At 48.0% G+C, this 17,630-nt stretch overlaps 1 long non-coding RNA gene across 1 annotated transcript; it reads right to left on the bottom strand.

Annotated features, from left to right (window-relative positions):
- Nucleotides 1–10,591: 10,591 nt before the first annotated feature.
- LOC116519069 lies at nucleotides 10,592–17,394 on the bottom strand. The gene is made up of 2 exons (XR_004256612.1): nucleotides 17,337–17,394; nucleotides 10,592–11,308 (listed from the first exon to the last, which is right to left on the bottom strand). It is a non-coding gene; the product is annotated as an uncharacterized LOC116519069 (long non-coding RNA).
- Nucleotides 17,395–17,630: the final 236 nt, after the last annotated feature.

Here is a 17,630-nt window from a genome sequence, read left to right as displayed (position 1 = left end):
AAAAAAGAAAGGGTGCCCAGGATGAGATGGATCTTTAAGGATGTTTTGAACTTTCTTAAGGCAGCGGGAGCTCTGAAGCTCTTCCAAAGAGGGGAGAGGGCAACCCATGATCCTCTGGGCAATGACGTTGACCCTCTGGAGCACATCCTATCTGTCCCTGTGCAATTGGCAAACCAGACACATGTGCAGTAAGTTAAAATACTCTCTCTGGTGCAGCAGTAGAAGGTCACCAGCAGTTTTCCATCCAGTTGTTGTTTCCCGAGAAGTCTCAGGTCATATCATCTCTGCTGGGCCCTTTTGACCAGGGCTGCAATGTGAGTATCCCCGGATCAGGTTTTCTTTTTACGACAACACACAGAAACTTAAAACTGTCCACTTGCCCCACTCGGTCTCCATTGCTAAACAAGGGCTGGGTGTCTGATCTATTCCTTCTGTAGTCCGCTATAAACGCTCCTTGGTCTTATTGGGGTTAAGGACCACGTTATGTTGTCCACACCATGAAAGCAGCCGATCCACCTCATCTCAATAGGCAGACTCATCCCCCCCCCCCCGAAAGGAGTCCCACCACTGTTGTATCATCTGCAAATTTAATAATAGTATTACTGGCGTGAGTGGAAATGCAGTCAGGGTGCAAACTGGGTGAGAACACTCGTCAGTTGGCCAAGCACCCCACTGCCTTTAGCCGAGGGGGCCCAGCACATGCCTCAAGTGGCTGTTAAAACTTGACATAGTTCTTTCTTTTTTGGAGGGGGGGGGAGTACAGGTGATCCAGGAATAGCTGGGAGAACAAGACCTTTGCCAGAGTAGCAAAGGGGCAGGGAGCTGGGTCTCCTGCTTGAGCAGGGGGCTGGACTAGAAGACCTCTAAGGTCCCTGTTGTGGCCCACCAGCAGAGCTGGTGGCAGACTCTGAGAGTGAGGAGGCTGGGGAGGAACCTCAGCCAGTCCTGGAGTCTGGGGGAGGGTCTGATGAGGTCTCTTTGTCAGAGGCATAGAGGGGGCCAGGGCCATCCGACAGTGATTAGCTGCCTTCAGAGTCAGAGATCAGTGGGGCAGAAGAACAGCTGGAGCCTGTTCCCAATTGTGCGCATGCACAGAGTTGCCTGGAGAAGGGAACATTTAAGGAACAAGTGCCAACTCGGGAGTAAAGGCACAGGTGGACGGTGAATGGCCCCTCCCATAGGGAATAAAGAGGAGCCAAAGAGGAGTGGGCTTTTGCAGGAAACCATTCATTCGTTCTGTTCAATAAATTCAGGAGTGTGAAGATCTGTCCGTGAATCTCGGAGACTCTGTGCTCAGCCTTTCCCTGCACAGCTCCTCATTTGGAAAAATATTTACATGGCAGCTTTCCAAGATAGATAAGGTCGGTGGTCATAAATACTCCTTTGAAAGACTCTTTGCCAGGCCTTGGCTGAATGTGAATGAGAGGAATTTGCATTTGTTTAACAAAAGGGGTTTTGCCAGGACCAGAAATCTCCTTTGTGCTTTTTTGGGGAAGCCTAGCTCAGAACAGTTTCTCACCGAGTCCCAAGCCCTTCCTTTGCCTGGCATTCAGCCGGGGGGGGGGGGGATTCCAAAGACAGGATATTAGCAAACCAAACATGCAAGAGAAATCAACAACACTGATTTGATTAACAAAACTGCATTAACAGCACTTCTTTTTAATACCTTTTTAATAAAGGTAAAGGTTCCCCTCACACATATGTGCTAGTCGTTCCCAACTCTAGGGGGCGGTGCTCATCTCAATTTCAAAGCCGGAGAGCCAACGCTGTCCGAAGACGTCTCCGTGGTCATGTGGCCGGCATGACTCAACACTGAAGGCGCTCGGAACGCTGTTCTCTTCCCACCAAAGGTGGTTCCTGTTTTTCTACTTGCACTTTTACGTGCTTTAGAACTGCTCGGTTGGCGAAAGCTGGGAGAAATAATGGGAGCTCACTTCGTTACGCAGGGCTCAGGATTTGAACCGCCGAACTGCCAAACTTTTCGATCAATAAGCTGAGTCTTAAGCCTCCGAGCCACCGCGTCCCCTTTAATAGCATACAGATGCTTAATACAACACGATGGTTACTACTCCTCTTACACTTTCCTGCCTGCTGGGGCCATCAATCATGGGAAAATTGTCAGCACTCTTGAATTCACTGGGAAAAAGTGGAATTCTAGCGTAACCGCACCAGATGCGAGAAACAGCTGTCAAAAATCAGCTCCGGGTTTTAAGCCTAGTACGGAGGATTTCAAGGCAGGTTAAGTTTTCCACCACCACCACCCCCAAACCACAACGGGAGGGTCATGCAACACTCTGAAACAGGACCGAGGGGGTATGGAATTTTCTGGGATCCTGGTGCAAATCTGCTCTCAAGTGGAAATGCATCGTAATTTCACTGTCTCCCCTAACCCTCCCACTCTAAATTCACCAGGCGTTTCCTCTTTCTGCATGGAGCTTCCGTAACTTCAGAATGAGGGAAGGGTTCTCTTTTTCCATAGGCCCCAGCTCCTCTATTCTATGGTGGTGGTGGTGGTCTTAAAAACACCCTCTTCCACCAGCCTTCTGCACAATTTCTATACAATCTCTTTGCAGCTTATCTACTTACCCAGGAAAGGTGCAAATTGCCAGGTATTTAGAATAGAATAATAGCATTGGGAGGGACCTTGGAGGTCTTCTAGTCCAACCCCTGCCCCCCGCCGCCTAGGCAGGAAACCCTACACCACTTCAGACAAATGGATATCCAGCATATTCTTACAAACCTCCAGTGTTGGAGCATTCACAACTTCTGGAGGCAATAATTGATTAATTGTTCTGCCAGGAAATTTCTCCTTAGTTCTATGTCGCTTCTCTCAATTAGATTCCATCCATTGTTTCTCGTCTTGCATTCAGATGCTCTGGAGAATAGCTTGACTCCCTCTTCTTTGGGACAGCACCTGAGATATTGGAAGACTGCTATCATGTCTCCCCTAGTCCTTCTTCCCATTTAACTAGACATACCCAGTTCCGTCATCCGTTCTTCATGTGTTTTATCCTCCAGTCCCCTAATCATCTTTGTTGCTCTTCTATGCCCTCTTTCCAGAATCTCCACATCTTTTTTACATCGTGGCAACCAAAACTGGATGCAGTATTCCAAGTGTGGCATTATAAAGTATCAACCTTTCACGTGATCTTGATTCCGTCCCTCTGCTGATGCAGCCTAGAACTGTGTTGGCTTTTTTGGCAGCTGCTGCACACAGCTGGCTCCTATTTAAATGGTTTTCCATTTGAAACAAATTTGGTTTTTTGAGATTGGCCACGCTGTTGTTCTCACTTGCCCCCCCTGCCCCCCAACAAGAATGGCAAGCCCCCTGCCTCATTCCCCTTTTATTTTCCAACTCGGGACTCTGAAAAGCAAAAACATATTTCTCCCCTCTTTGTTGTTTTATAGAGGGAGGGGGAAGGGAAGCAGGGCAGTGGGAAACGGCAGCCTTCTCCCCCCCCCCCCTCACTTTCCCAGTAACTGAGAAAGGAAAATGGGCTTTTGAGCATAACGTGTTGGAGGAAATAAAAGACATTTTGACGAGTCTCACATCTGGGCCACTTTTCAAGCAAAGCACTTGAGCCAAGATTGCAGCATGGCTCTTTCGGGGGGAAAAGATGCTCCAGGAATGGATGGATGCGGGGAAGACATTTTTTTGGGAAACGAAGCAGCCTTCTTCATTTCCTCCTAAACCAGGGGTGTCCAACCTTGCCAACTTTAAGAGGCAAATTTAACCAATTCCTGGAGCTGAAGTCCACAAGTTTTAAAATTAGACACAGCTAAGTTTTAACTAATATGGGGGAAATGTTATGATATACAATATAGTTAAATAAAGGATAATGATAATAAATTATATACATGGAGGATTAGAAAATTTTGGTATTAAATATTATGGATGTTTAACTAGGACAGGATATGAGGATTTAACGTTAATGGAGGATTTTATAAATAAGTAAATGAAATGCCAGTATGTGGTTATGTATTAAATCTTGGTATATTTTATGATGGACGTTTAAATAATCATAGTCAAATAAAAGTGGAGGTATGATGGTGGTAATATAATAAATACCCGAGTTAAGAAATTAGAATTAATATGAATTATATTTGATGACGGTAGAAGAGATGCACAAAAGCCTTTTGTAACCAACTGATACACTTTCTACAGTATGTAAAGGAGGAGGATTTGTATGTTTGTTTTGAAAATAATTTTTTTTTTAAAAAAGAACAAGCTTCACCCTCTGTAGGCCACGAAAAAAGAAAGCATCTGCCTAGCTGGAGTCCTTCAATAAGTTCATTCTTTATTCTTTATAGCAGATAACTCAGCGTTGCCTGGGTATTTATTTATCCCAATCCGTACATTTGTCCTCAAAAATCATCCCAAACCAAATGTAATTTCTAATATTGGATTTCCCCCCCCGCACCAGAGGCAGCTGTGAAGCCGTTACCATGGCAACTTCACTGTGCTGTATGGTAGAAACGATTTTGCGGCAGTATGCTAGAAGCCGTTTTAAGGCACAACAGGCTGCATCTTAACAGAACACACACCTACCTACCTACCTACCTAAAGGTGTTAGGGGTGTCTTACCCCCACAGTATTTGTTTCCAGATAGTACGTACTCTGGGTACCAAGTTTGGTCGAAATTGCTTGAGGCATTCCAGAGTTATGCTGGAACATACACACATAGCCATTTAGGTAGGTAGGTAGGTAGGTAGGTAGGTAGGTAGGTAGGTAGGTAGGGTAGATTAGATAGATAGATAGATAGATAGATAGATAGATAGATAGATAGATAGATAGATAGATAGATAGATAGATAGATAGATAGATAGATAGATAGATAGATAGATAGATAGATAGATAGATAGATAGATAGATAGATAGATAGATAGATGATAGGCAGGCCAAGTGTAATTGGACACAGAAGGATTTTGTCTTCAGTGCATAAGCTCTCAGTGTACATTATAAGCAACAAGTGATAAATTTAGGGGGGGGAACCATGTGGTTTTCCACAGCAAGTGATGTTCTTTCTTCTCAGGCAGATGTGGACAGATGTTGCTTGCAGACATTACTAAAAGACAGTGTCCATGGGTCCATTTTTAGACCTCCTTAATGAACCATCCATCACACACACACACACCCTGAATGACTAGAAACTCACACTTTTTTGTTCTGGATGCCAAGTTTTAAGCCTGAACCCCAATCTGACACCGGCTTCTCTCCGTGTTATTAAAAACTCTTTCCCCACAGCTCTTTCTCAACGGCCACCTGTCAATCAGCCCCGAGAAGGAATTGGTTTCAAATCAGCCCCGAGAATTCATTGGTTCTATTTACAGCTGGATGTCCACCAATATTTTTTTTTGAAAGCTTTAAAGTAGATCTTGAAAGAAAGGAAAAAGATCAGCCTATCACAGTTGGGAGATCCATTTTAATGATTGATCGTGAAAACATGAAGGTCTCAGTTGGAAGCATGTAGGAATGGGTTGTCCTCTTCTGTTCTTCATGCTAACGTGTTGGTGTCAAACTGGACAGCAGGGACCACGGATGGTATCACCAACCTCTTCTCCCTCCCACCTTCGCTTCCATTAGCCAAAGGCAGTACCTTCAACTTGGACCAAGAAGTACCCTGTTTCCCCCGAAAATAAGCCCTCCCTGGATAATAAGCCCAATCGGGCTTTTGAGCCCATGCGCTAAAATAAGCCCCCCCCCCTGAAAATAAGCCCACCCCGAAAATGTTGCAACACAGCAGCAGCCATGCAGTGACCACGCTTGCTGCCTCTTGGACCTCAAAAATAATAAGACCTCCCCGAAAATAAGGCCAAGGGCTTATTCCGGGGTCAAAATAAAATAAGACCCTGTCTTGTTTTCGGGGAAGCATGGTAGACGCTGGACCAACTCATACAAACTTGACTCCCTGGTCCAAATCTCCAAACCTTTGCCTTGATGGCTGAGAATTCAGGTAGCTCGCCTGCAGAAGCACCCAACTCTGGAAAAACCAGTCCTGGATGCTACTCAGACAACTTAGTCCTATCCTAACTCAAGAAGACATTCCCACCACTAACTTCTGCATTTTAAATCACGTAAAGAACACCCTGCCCCGATATCCCTGTTAAGACTTGCTAATAAAACAGTTGGAAAGTCAAGATACAACTCCCTTGGTCTTTTATCCCAATAAATAAATATATTCTCCTCCCCACCCACCCCCACAGAAAAGAAAATCTGAGAAAGCCTTTGCAGAATGAAGCATGTCCCCGTAAATATTACATCACATTTCATTGAGAAGGACACAGAGGGGAAAAAAACAAAAACTGGCATTAAGTATGAGAAGCGGTTGCAAGATAGCAAAAATGCAGGAACAGAAAGAGATCTCTAGTGCTTAGCTGCTCACCCTTTCCATTCTCTGTGACTTCTACCTTCTGGCTTATTTTACACACAAATGTCTCCAGGGGCATGGAAAACACAATTGCTTCAAAAACAATCACGGGTAGAAGTTTACCCGACTTTTGGTAGTGAAGGCACAATCCAGGGGCACCGTCTCCCACAGAGTCAACAAAAGGAGCCCATCACAAGGACTTCCACCTTCTTGGTTCGCCCTCCCTACCTTCTTGCTACAACCCTCCTGGTTCCCCAAGCCCACCGCCCTTTTGCAAAGTCGGTACGAGCTCCGGGTTGTCTCGTCTTTCTGGCAAAATCCTCACCTCACCTTTTCTCGGACAATTGGGGCTTCCTAAGTCCATCTCCCGGGTGGACGTCATCGAATGATGATAGCTCAAAATAGCCCATCTCACGGAGATTTGCTCCTTCGGGCAATTCAAGTCACAGAAGGCGCTCTGTTCAGCTAGTTTCCGCCAGCCAGGAATGTTGAGGTTATTGCGGATCCTCTCCAAACATCCCATGTGCCTCCGAAACATCCACTTGTGTCCTTCTGAGCTCATAGGGGCATTTAGCTAGCTCAAGGGTTAAACACTCAAAGAGCCACAAAGGTCCTAAACAGAAGCCCCGCCTTCAATTCCGGAGCTGACTAGCAGTCTGGTTCCCCCACCATAGAGTCTCCTCCTAGTGTGGCATCCTTTTTCCTCTGCCTGTCCTAACTGAAAGCCCTATCAATTATGGAGCCGACCAGCGACAGGGAGCGGCAGCAGAGGGATGAAAGAGCCACATGCAGCTCTAGAGCGGTGGGTTGCTGACCCCTGAGCTAGCTAGATTCAACAGGATGGGAGGCTTACTGCTGAACCAAGACCTGATCCATAGTGTAAAGCATAAAAAGGAGGCCGACGGAAGACGCCCCTCTATCATACAACTATTGCTGTGGTTTTCAAGAGCCAGGATTGGGGGGAGGGTGTGGGGCAGGGGAGGTGGCCTATTTGCTTTTGGGGTGCTGGAGGAAGTCCGAGGATTTTAAAATATTCGATACAAACTGCCCTTCCCTCCTCCGAGTGAGTCTCCATTAGCTCTTGCTTTGAAAATTCACGGGTGGGAAAAAGCACCTTTGGAGCTGGGCAGTCTCACTTTGCTTTTAGAAGTCAGAGAAGAATTCCTGAGGCCCCAAGTGAATTATAAAAGGCGTCACGTCAAGTGGTTGGCAGTAAGGACTGTCAATGAAACAGCCACCTACAGCACAGGAAAGAGCAGAGGCAAGAAAAGGGAGGGGGGGAGAAGAAAAAAGGAAGGTTAATTTTGTTTTTAAAAAACAGGACAGCACTCCTTCAATTTCTCTGCTCTTTCCAGCTGTGGGTGGAGTTTCCATTGCAACAGGGTGCGTGGGAAATGTAGTTCTAAGGTAATCGTAAGGGTAAAGGTCCCCCTCGCACATCTGTGCTAGCTGTTCTCGACTCTAGGGGGCGGTGCTCATCTCCATTTCAGAGTCAGCGCTGTCTGAAGACGTCTCCATGGTCATGTGGCCGGCATGACTCAATGCCGAAGGCGCACGGAACGCTGTTCCCTTCCCACCAAAAGTGGTTCCTATTTTGCTACTTGCATTTTTAACCTGCTTTCGAACTGCTAGGTTGGCAGAAGCTGGACAAGTCATGGGAGCTCACTCTGTTATGCGGCGCTAGGGATTTGAACAGCTGAACTGCCGACCTTTCTGATCGACAAGCTCAACATGTTATCCACTGAGCCTAATGTAGGTCTAGCCACTTCCAAAATGCCCTCGCCATCTTCTTATCTTTCTAGGCAAATATTGTTCTGGATCTCAATACCGCACACACACAAACACACACAAACCACAACTAAGGTAACTGAGGAATGGGGTCCCCCCCAGTAAAGCAGAGAAATGTAAATATGCAGCAACAGGGCAAAAAAGTTACGACGTGGTTAGTAACTCCCAACATGATCAAATAAATAAATAAAATAAAAATAAAAAAAATGGAGAGGAGGGACGGGGAAAAATGACTTCATATCAATTATTGGAAATGACGGCCATTGTGTTGGAAAAAGCAGAGCGCTCGAGACAGGCCCTGGCTGCTCAGGAGAGGACCACTCTAGGAAGCAACTTCTCCCAGAACTTTATGCTTTTATAAAAGATGGGCAGGAAGAATTGGTGGGCCTTTGCAGAACGGCCAACCCCTCCGGGAATCGATCCGGCCGCCAATTGCAGGGAACGAATTGATCTGGGGGATCCTCTTGATCGATCGCCATGCTTTTTTTTTCCAAGCCCCACGATGGCGCCTTTTTCATCCATAGGCCAGCAGGCAGTCCGTGTTTTAACCAAAGCTGTTTCTCCCGTGGAAAAGACGATACCCCGAGGAGGGTTTAGGGCCTCTACCCACCCCCGTCTTCCACCGCCCCCTTCGGAAGGAAGAAACAAGAGGTTTTCCCAGGTTGGATTAAAGCATCACCACCCCGAACGGCAAGCGAGAAGGAACTACACCACCAAGAAGGACGAGGACAATAAATGGAGGAGCACATTCCAAAAAAGCACAGCCATCAACGGCAGCCTGGGCTGCGTCTTCCTTTCTCTCCTTTCCAAAACCAGCTGTGGTTCTTTGCTTTCGGCTCCGAGGTTCTCCATCGGCAAGGGAGATCGACTCGCGCTGCGAACGGACCGTTCCTCTCCTCTCCATCCATCCCCCCCAGCGCCCCCCGTTTTCCCACCAACCTACCCAGCCCAGAAAGTCTTGTCCACCGCATCCTCGGAGGGTCAACGTGCTTTGAAAGGGGAGAACCACAGGTGGGGCAACTTTTGAAAAGAGCAACAGGTTGCTTGCATTGAGCGGGGAGGTGATGCCTTAATAAACCAACTGTCCTTTCCTCATTCACGGCTCCTAATTTCAGGAGGGCTCCCCTCGGCACAGCCCTGGGAAGGAGGTAAAAGATGTGCCTGCCGGGGTGCCCCGCCGCGTGAACAGCGAGCATTTTTGGGGGGTACAGAAATTGAAGGAGGAGGCACGATACCGGCCTATGGCTGAAACACTGAACTATTCACAGCAGTGCTGGACAACACCAGACAATTAAAATAGCAAGTTTTTTTCATGGGGGCTGTTGCTGCTTCAGATTCTGAGAATTGAGCAAGGCTGCCGAGAAGAGGAATGATCATAATTTCTCATTTTAAGCCCTGGCGGATGGGGAGAAACGCATCGACGGGCTATTCAAAAGAGGCCACAAGAACCATTCTGATTTACTCGAGGTGGGTTTCTTTTAACAGCTTTGGAACGAAAAGATCTAATTTCCTTTTGAATCCCTGCGTTACATGATGATATCCGCTAATGGCCTGGAGGCGCCTTTGATCTCTGCAACCGATTTCCCTGAATATTCTGGCTGGCTTAGCGCAAAGCAGCTTTCGAAAATTTGGGAACAAATGAACCCTTGACAAATTCCAAGCCCCTTTTTTGGTTCCAAATCAAAAGAAATCGGAACGGAAGGAGGGAGGGCAACCCTGCTGCTTGGGAGAATCCAACCTAAAAACTCCTGATTCCCAAGGACTTAGGAGAAAGCCACAGGTATGGATGGCCAGGTGGAGAAGACAGGTAGGCAGTCCTACTTACAGCAGTAACACTTAAGACTTATATACTGCTTTATAGTGCTTTTGTAGCCCTCTCTAAGCGGTTTACACAGTCAGACTATCCACAATCTGGGTCCTCATTTTACCCACTTCGGAAGGATGGAAGGCTGAGTCAAACCTGGTGAGATTCGAACTGCCAAATTGCAGGCAGCCAGCAGTCAGCAGAAGTAGCCTGCAGTACCGCCCTCTAACCAGGGGTGGTATATTCACTTACTTTCCCTACCGGTTGGCAAATGTGATGTGCTTTGATTGTGGTTTGCACGCAAGTGTGCAGCTTGAAAACATGCCTAAATAGGACGGCATTAGAGCTGGGGTGAGCCCACCAGCAATTTCAATTTTCACAAACCGATTTGTGTGAACCGTTCCGAACCGACTGAATACCACCTCTGACTCGAACTCCTTGTGCCATGGTGGCTCCTATCCCAGATATGTGCAAAGAAAGCCATGGAAGATCATTCTTGATTTGGAGGCAGGTGTCCCTAGGAGAGGCCTCCGCAAAGCCCTTATTGCCCTGCTAACTTTAAGACAAACTTCCATGATTATAAAACTAGCCCTCTAGCTTCCTTTCGTTTCTTGAATAGTAATTTATTGGCATGTCAGTTTCTTTTAAAAAAAATAAATCCCGAGCCAAAAACGCAACTGCATCCCATAATCCTAAAATTATAAAGTTTGGTCCCAAGGGGTTGGTATTAGGAAACAGGCAAAAAAAAAAAAAACTTCTCTATTACAACAAAAACTGGTTTTATTTTGTGATCAGTTTTTTTTTTATAGTCTATACATCCTTCACAAGTTTTAAGGTTTTACATAATTCGGAATTCCGTTCAGTTAAAAACAAAGCATCTAAAGTTTCTTCCCTATCACATAAGGTTGAGATATGTATGTATGTATGTATATATATATATATTTGGAGGTGAAGGGGAAGAAAAAAAATGAGGTAACCATTTTCACAGACCATAGTTTCATGTATGTTGGTTTTTTTTTTCCTTCTTCAAGTTTTTAAGAGAGAACTAAGTTTGCATTTCGTTAAAATAAAATAAATTTTTTAAAAAAAGTTGGAAAAAGATGGATATTTTTTTTTTTACAAATGCTTTTGCTCAAGTGTGTTTGTGTTTCCAAGAAACCAGGATTAAAAGGTAGGTAGGCTAGCTGTGTGTCCTGTTATCTCATTTCCTTCTAACATCCTGTCTTGGGTTTATGGAAGCCGGTCAAGAGAGGGTTGGAGTCAGCCGAAGGCTAAAAGAACGAATAATGGGGCATTGGAAAAGTTGGGAATTTCATAACTGGCAACAGGAGCATTCTCTTGGGTAGACCTACGGAAGGAAGAAACCGAAAAAAACTTGGATAAATCTAAGTATCCGAAAAAGGTAAGCTAGAAGGAGAAGAAGAAAGGAAATGGATTTGGACTCCTAATTCATCTGAACATCAAAAGACAGATGTGTCTGTGTGGGTCAAAGTGAGTCCCCTCCGCCAGCATTCCCAAAAACCAAAGAGGCCCATTCCTTCCCAACGGACTTTTCGTCGGGAAAGGGATCTACAGAGCTACTAATTTCAAGAACTCGGCACGTCCCACCAAGTTTGTGCTGCGGTCTGCTGGCGGCCTGCGGACTGGCAGTGGATTCGGACACTGAGGAGGTTGGGGAGGAACCTGGGTCAGTCCTGGAGTCTGGGGAAGGCTCGGACGAGGGCTCTGCGTCGGAGGCAGAGAGGGGTCCAGAGCCGTATGCCAGTTATCAGTTGCCTTCAGAGTCAGACATCAGTGAGGCAGAAGAACAGTGGGAGCCTATTCCAACTGTGCGCATGCGCAGAGCTTCCAGAAGGGAAGAACAATTAAGACAAAAAAAGGGCGACTTGGGAGTAAGGCTTGGAGATGATTGGCCCCTCCCACAAGACATAAAAGAGGAGCAAACAGAGGTGAGCCTTTGCAGGAAGCGACTTTGTTCATTCTGGTTGGTTCAAACTCGGAGAAGCTCCGTTTGATTCTGTGCTCCATTTGGCCTTGCAGAACTAGTTGGCAATTAGGTCTCTGGCAGCGTTTCAAGGGAGATAAAGGTGGGCGCTTATCAGCATTACCCTGAAAGACTTTGGCAGACTTCTGTTGGACTTTTCACAGACTCTTTTCTTTGTGAATCATTACAGGCTGTGAATTATATAATTCACAGCCGTTTAAATAAACAGAGTTTTTGGCATTAAGCGTGTGATTTTTTTACTGTCTCAGGAAGCTTAGGTCAGGACAGGCTGATCCTGTGCTGCGGAAAAGCAAACCCATACGCCACAGCCCGACGTCCAACCCAGCGTGGCCAATAGTTTCCTAGAGAATGTGGAGGGCAGGGTATTTTGAAGGTCTTTCTTTGCCTAGATTTTTTTTTTGTTTAAAATTCTTGTGGCCCTCGCGAGAATCTTTGGGAGATGCTCGGCTTTGGTTTTAAGTACCAAAACGAGAAGGTTTGCTTCCCTATCGGATGATCTCTCTGAATTGTTTCACCGCCCCCGCTAGCGTGTCCGGGTTTTTTTAGAAATCAGAAAGCAGCAACAGCAGGTTTTTTTTGTTTTTTTTTTCAAAAGGAGCAACATGGTCAAGAGTGAATTATTATCATCATTTTTTTTCCGACATGCAAATAGATTCACGCAGGCAGAGAAGAGAGAAGAGGGGAGGGAGGGCTTTGGCAAAATCAGGAGCAGCCCCGCGGCCTCAAAATTCAGCACCACAACCAAGCAACCAACCAACCAAAGGACAGAAACAAACCAACGAAGGGACCTGTGAGAAATGTTTATGCAGAAAAGGAGGGCAGCTTTTCTCTGCTTAAGCCTGTTGGAGTCAGCCATGGACCGCTTGAGTAGTAGGGGCGGGGAAGCAGGAGAGAGAAACAGTTGCATGTCAACCTCCCACCCCTCAAAGTTGGGCTTCTGGCCGTTTTGAGGTTTTTTCCCCCCTGATCTTGCACAAGTTGGGGATACCCCAAACTCCTGAGGCTTGAAGGCATAGCTGGAGGGACAGCGCTGTCCGGAGACGTCTCCGTGGTCATGTGGCCAGCGTGACTCAACGCAAAAGGCACACCGAATGCTGTTACCTTCCCACAAAGGTGGTTCCTATTTTTTCTACTTGCATTTTTTTACATGCTTTGAACTGCTAGGTTGGCAGAAGCTGGGACAAGTCACAGGAGCTCCCTCCATTACGCGGCGCTGGGGATTCGAACCGCTGAACTTTCTGATCGTCAAGCTCAGCATTGTAAGCCACTGAGCCACCATGTCCCCCATGTACATTCTGTACATTGGGAACTGTACAGTCCCATTATTTTCTCAAATACCACCAGCTTGTTCACAAGGCAGAATAATGGCTGGTCGAGGAAAAAATTCTCAACAGCCAGCGAAGTCCTTGGAGTTAAACTTTCTCCCAAGTCCATACCTCCACTGGCTCAATATATTTAGCAATAGCAACAGGACGTAGACAAGGGATGTCAAACTGGATTTCTTCGCGGACTGGATCCGCATTGGGTTGTCCTCCGTGAGCCAGTGGGGAGAGACGGGACGATGCCTCCTGCAGCACTCTTCTGGCCAAAACAGTGCTCGGTGCTGCAAGAGACTGTCCAGGCTGAAAATGGGCCGCCGAGAGGGGGGGCTGCACGTGGCCCCCTGTGGCCCATTTGGCTGGCAGAATGCTACAGGAAACCATTTAGGCCAAAAACGGGGCATGGGGGGGGCACTCACACATCCCCCATGCCCCTTTTTGCTAGCAGAGGCACTGCGGGCCACTCCTTTGCTATTCCCTAAGCCAGCCCGAGGGTCAGATCAAAGCACTCCGTGGGCTGAATCCGGCCCGTGGGCCAGATTGAGTTTGACACCCCTGATTTAGGCCTTTTACATACAGTGCTTTCCATCCCTCTCTAAACTGTTTATATAGAGTCAGCCTCTTGCCCCCCCCCCCCCCCAACAATCTGGGTCCTCATTTTAGTGCGATGGAAGGACGAGTCAACCTCATGACTCAGCTGCCTGCCCCTAAAAAAATCCATCCTTCCTGTCCAAACACGGGTTTTTTTTTTTGCAGTGTTTATTTCTTCCTGAGGGAAGTTGCCAAGGTTAGAGCCATATCAAACCCAGGATAAACTGGGCAATGTGACCAGTTTGCTATAGAATTTGGAGTTTAAGGTTTGCAGGGTGCAAGGCAGCCCTCCCCGCTCTAATGAACTACCTGTTGTGGTCTGCCAGCAGCCTGCAGAGCTGGCAGCAGAGTCGGACAGTGAGGAGGTTGGGGAGGAAGATGGGCCAGTCCTGGAGTCTGGGGAAGGCTCGGACGAGGACTCTGCGTCAGAGGCAGAGAGGGGGGTGCAGGGCCATCTGGGAGTTATGTCTCCAGAGCCTCTAGTGTCTGACATCAATGAGGAAGAAGAACAGTGTGAGCCTGTTCCCAGTGTGCACATGCACAGAGCTGCCAGAAGGCAAGAATAGTTAAGACAAAAGGGGCGATTTGGGAGTAAGGCTTGGAGATGATTGGCCCCTCCCATAAGACATAAAAGAGGAGCAAATGGACGTTAGCCTTTGTGCATGAAGCAATTAGTTCGTCTAGTCGGTTCAAGCTCTGAGAAGCTCTGTTTGACTCTGTGCTGCCTTTGGCCTTGCGAAACTAATGGGCAATTAGGGTCCCTGGCAGCGTTTCAGGGAGATAAAGGTGGGTCTTTATCAACATTCCCCTGAAAGACTGTGGCAACTCGCGCAGACATCTGGCGGACTCTTCACAGACTATGAATCATACGGGCCTGGGAATGAACCATAATTCACAGCCGTCTAAATAAAAGAGGGGTTTGGGGACTAAGATTGTGATTGATGCTTCTCAGGAAGTCTAAGTCAGAACATTGCCTTTCCAAGAAGAGGGAGATTCGGAGCGCCGCCTCCACAAGTATCCGGCAACGCCGTTGTGCTTCCGTGCATCATCTGACACAACCCCCTGCAAAAGTCAGACTGGAAGTGGGCCAGGAAATCATGCGGAGACATAACGGGAAGCTCCCGGTCCTCCCACGGAGCCACCAAGCATCCAGCCACCTAATGCAAGGCAGAGAGCAGTGGCCATGGCTGACTCCAAGGCGTTTCTCCTCTTTGCTGCATAAAACTACATTCAAAGTCACCAAAGAGCCAATTCTTTTCTGTTTGTTTGTTGTTGTTTTTTCCCCTCCCCGAATTATTCAAAGTCAGGATTTTTTTAAAAAAATGAAGGGTTGCAGTCGAAGATGTGTTGAGGTTGGGGAGCGAAGCGTAGACCTTAGCACCATGATGGTGAACCTGTGTCGGAGGAGGGGGGCAGGCAGAGCCCTCTCTGTGGGCACACGCACCGTTGCCAGCTGGTCTTCGCCGGCACCGGAAAAAAGGCCTGAAAAAGGAATCCCCAAATGGCCAAAAAACAGGCATTTTTCAGGCCCTTTTCAGGGCGTTTTTCGGGTTGAAAAAAAAAACAGCCTGAAAATAGCTCGAAAAACGGCCCGAAAAGCAGCCAAAAAAACCAGGCTCATGCTGGAAACTAGGAGACAAGCTAGCTGGCATGCACATGCGCACTGCCCAACTGGTCTTCCAAGTTTCTGGTGCTCCGGCGGGCACACATGTGCTTTTTCGGACACGGTGCCGAAAAGATTCACCATCCCTGCCTTAGCAGCACCATTGGGAGCAAGATTTTTCCTTCCCCTAGCTTGGGGAAGGAAAAATGATGGGGAGGGGGGCAGGCTCCTGGTCCTTGCCACGGGTGGATTTTCCAAGAATGATGGAGTCAGGACAGGTAGTCCTCGACTTACAACCGTTCATTTGTTTAGTGACCCTTTCAAAGTGACGTCCCTGGAAACAGATTTATGGCCATTTTTCACACTCGCGATTTCCCCCTGTGCTCATCTGATCAAAAATCAGCTGCTTGGCAACTGACTCATAGTTATGATGGTCGCAGGGTTACTTCTGGCAAGCCGCGGGGGAAGCCAGATCCACCTCACGACAGCATTGCTGACTTGATTCCCTTAACAACGGTGGCAAGCCAAGGCCGTCCAAGGGGGCAGAATTCATTCGACAAATGTTTCACGCCGCGGGAGAAATTTGGGGGGGCTGAATCGTGGTCATAAGTCTGAGGTGTAGGGGAGTTCTTAAGAGAATTCGGAGTTAGGAGAATTGGCTTTTACAAATTTAAACGTTGGTTGACTTGACTCTTCAAACAAGAGCAAAGCTAGTTAAGTGTCTTGTAGCAGAAAATCTGGGCCTCTGGACTCCGCAGGATTAGGCCGAGCGGCAACTAACAGCCCCTCCCTCCTTCGGGTGTCCCTGCAGGCAATCTGGTGTCCCTGCAGGCAGGATGCTGAACAATTCCCATCTGCCCCCAGACAAATTAGGGGACGATGGAAAATGCAATGGAAGACCCAGCCATTGGGGGGGGGGGCACTAGAGGCCAAAGGGCAGCCTACAGATTCTCGGGACCTAACCCCAAGAGGTGACCTTGCCATTTGCAAATCAGAAAAGAGGACCACAGAGGGAAGGCGGTAGAGAAGCCAAGCGTTGTGGCCTGTCGGCCGCCAGCCCCCCCCCCCGGGAGCCAAATCAGAGCAGGAGGCGGAGTGGGAGTCAGGATCAGCATCAGGACAACCTGAGAGCTCCGAGGGGGGAAGAGGGAATGGAGCGGGAAGACAGAGAGGCGGAGCCTGGGCCCATCCGTCAGCCCTCCGATGAGAGTCAACAACCCCCAGGTCTGGAGATGGCTGATGAGGAAGAGGAGGACAGCTGAGTCCAGTGCCTGATGCGCGGATGCGCAGAAGGCAGAGGAGAGGAGAACAGTGGAAATCTATGGATGGTCCTCGGGACGGAAGAGCCACCACTGCTAGCAAAGCCCCACCCTAAGTCTGGGGATGAAAGGCAGGGAGTGGAGATGAATAGATGTGGCAGACAACTATTCATCTTCCAAAACGTACGGACCTGTTAGCCTGAGAGAGAAACTTTTTGTCCGGGCCGCGCTGGTGCTCCTAATGAAGTATCTTTTGCGTTCACTTCAGAGGGATTGTCGTGCTCGATGAGCTGGATGACTCGGAGTGAGGAGGAAGATTTGGCCCTTTGAGCAGCTTTGAATGGAGCACAAGATGGCTGTTCAGGAAGGGGACAGTTCTCTCGGTTCTGGCGCGGGGAGGACGAGGGAGCAGGCAGTTAGGGCAAGCAGCTCTTTCGCGGACAGGCAGAAGCAAGCCAGGAGGAACAAGCCACAGCGAGAAGAGCAGCTTGGCTGATGGCCGTCCAGAGAGGACCCCCTTTTCCTCCCCCAGCCTCCCCCCCCCAAAAAAAATCTGGCCTGAGAATGGGGAGATACACGTAGACAAGGAAAAGACGTACCGTAAGCTGGCGCAGCGGCAGCTGCCGCGTTGTATCCGTATGGTGCCGCATACCCTACAAGGGAAGCAGACAAAAGAAACGGTGACAGGTCCTCGCGGGTGGGCACGGATGGCCAAAGGGGCATGGCAGAGATGCCCGCCGGTCAGATTTTAAGACGTTAGCAGCATCCTGAGGTTCATCCAAGCCTGCTTTCAACCAGCAAATGGGAGAATCTGGATTCATTTAATAAATGTGTGTGTCAACTCTCAGTGTTGTCATGGGGACAGGATTGGGGGGGAAGTGCATTCCACCCAT

Source organism: Thamnophis elegans, chromosome 16 (genome assembly GCF_009769535.1).
Source record: "Thamnophis elegans isolate rThaEle1 chromosome 16, rThaEle1.pri, whole genome shotgun sequence".
Lineage (NCBI taxonomy): Eukaryota > Metazoa > Chordata > Lepidosauria > Squamata > Colubridae > Thamnophis > Thamnophis elegans.
This window is presented reverse-complemented; position numbering and strand designations above follow the sequence as displayed.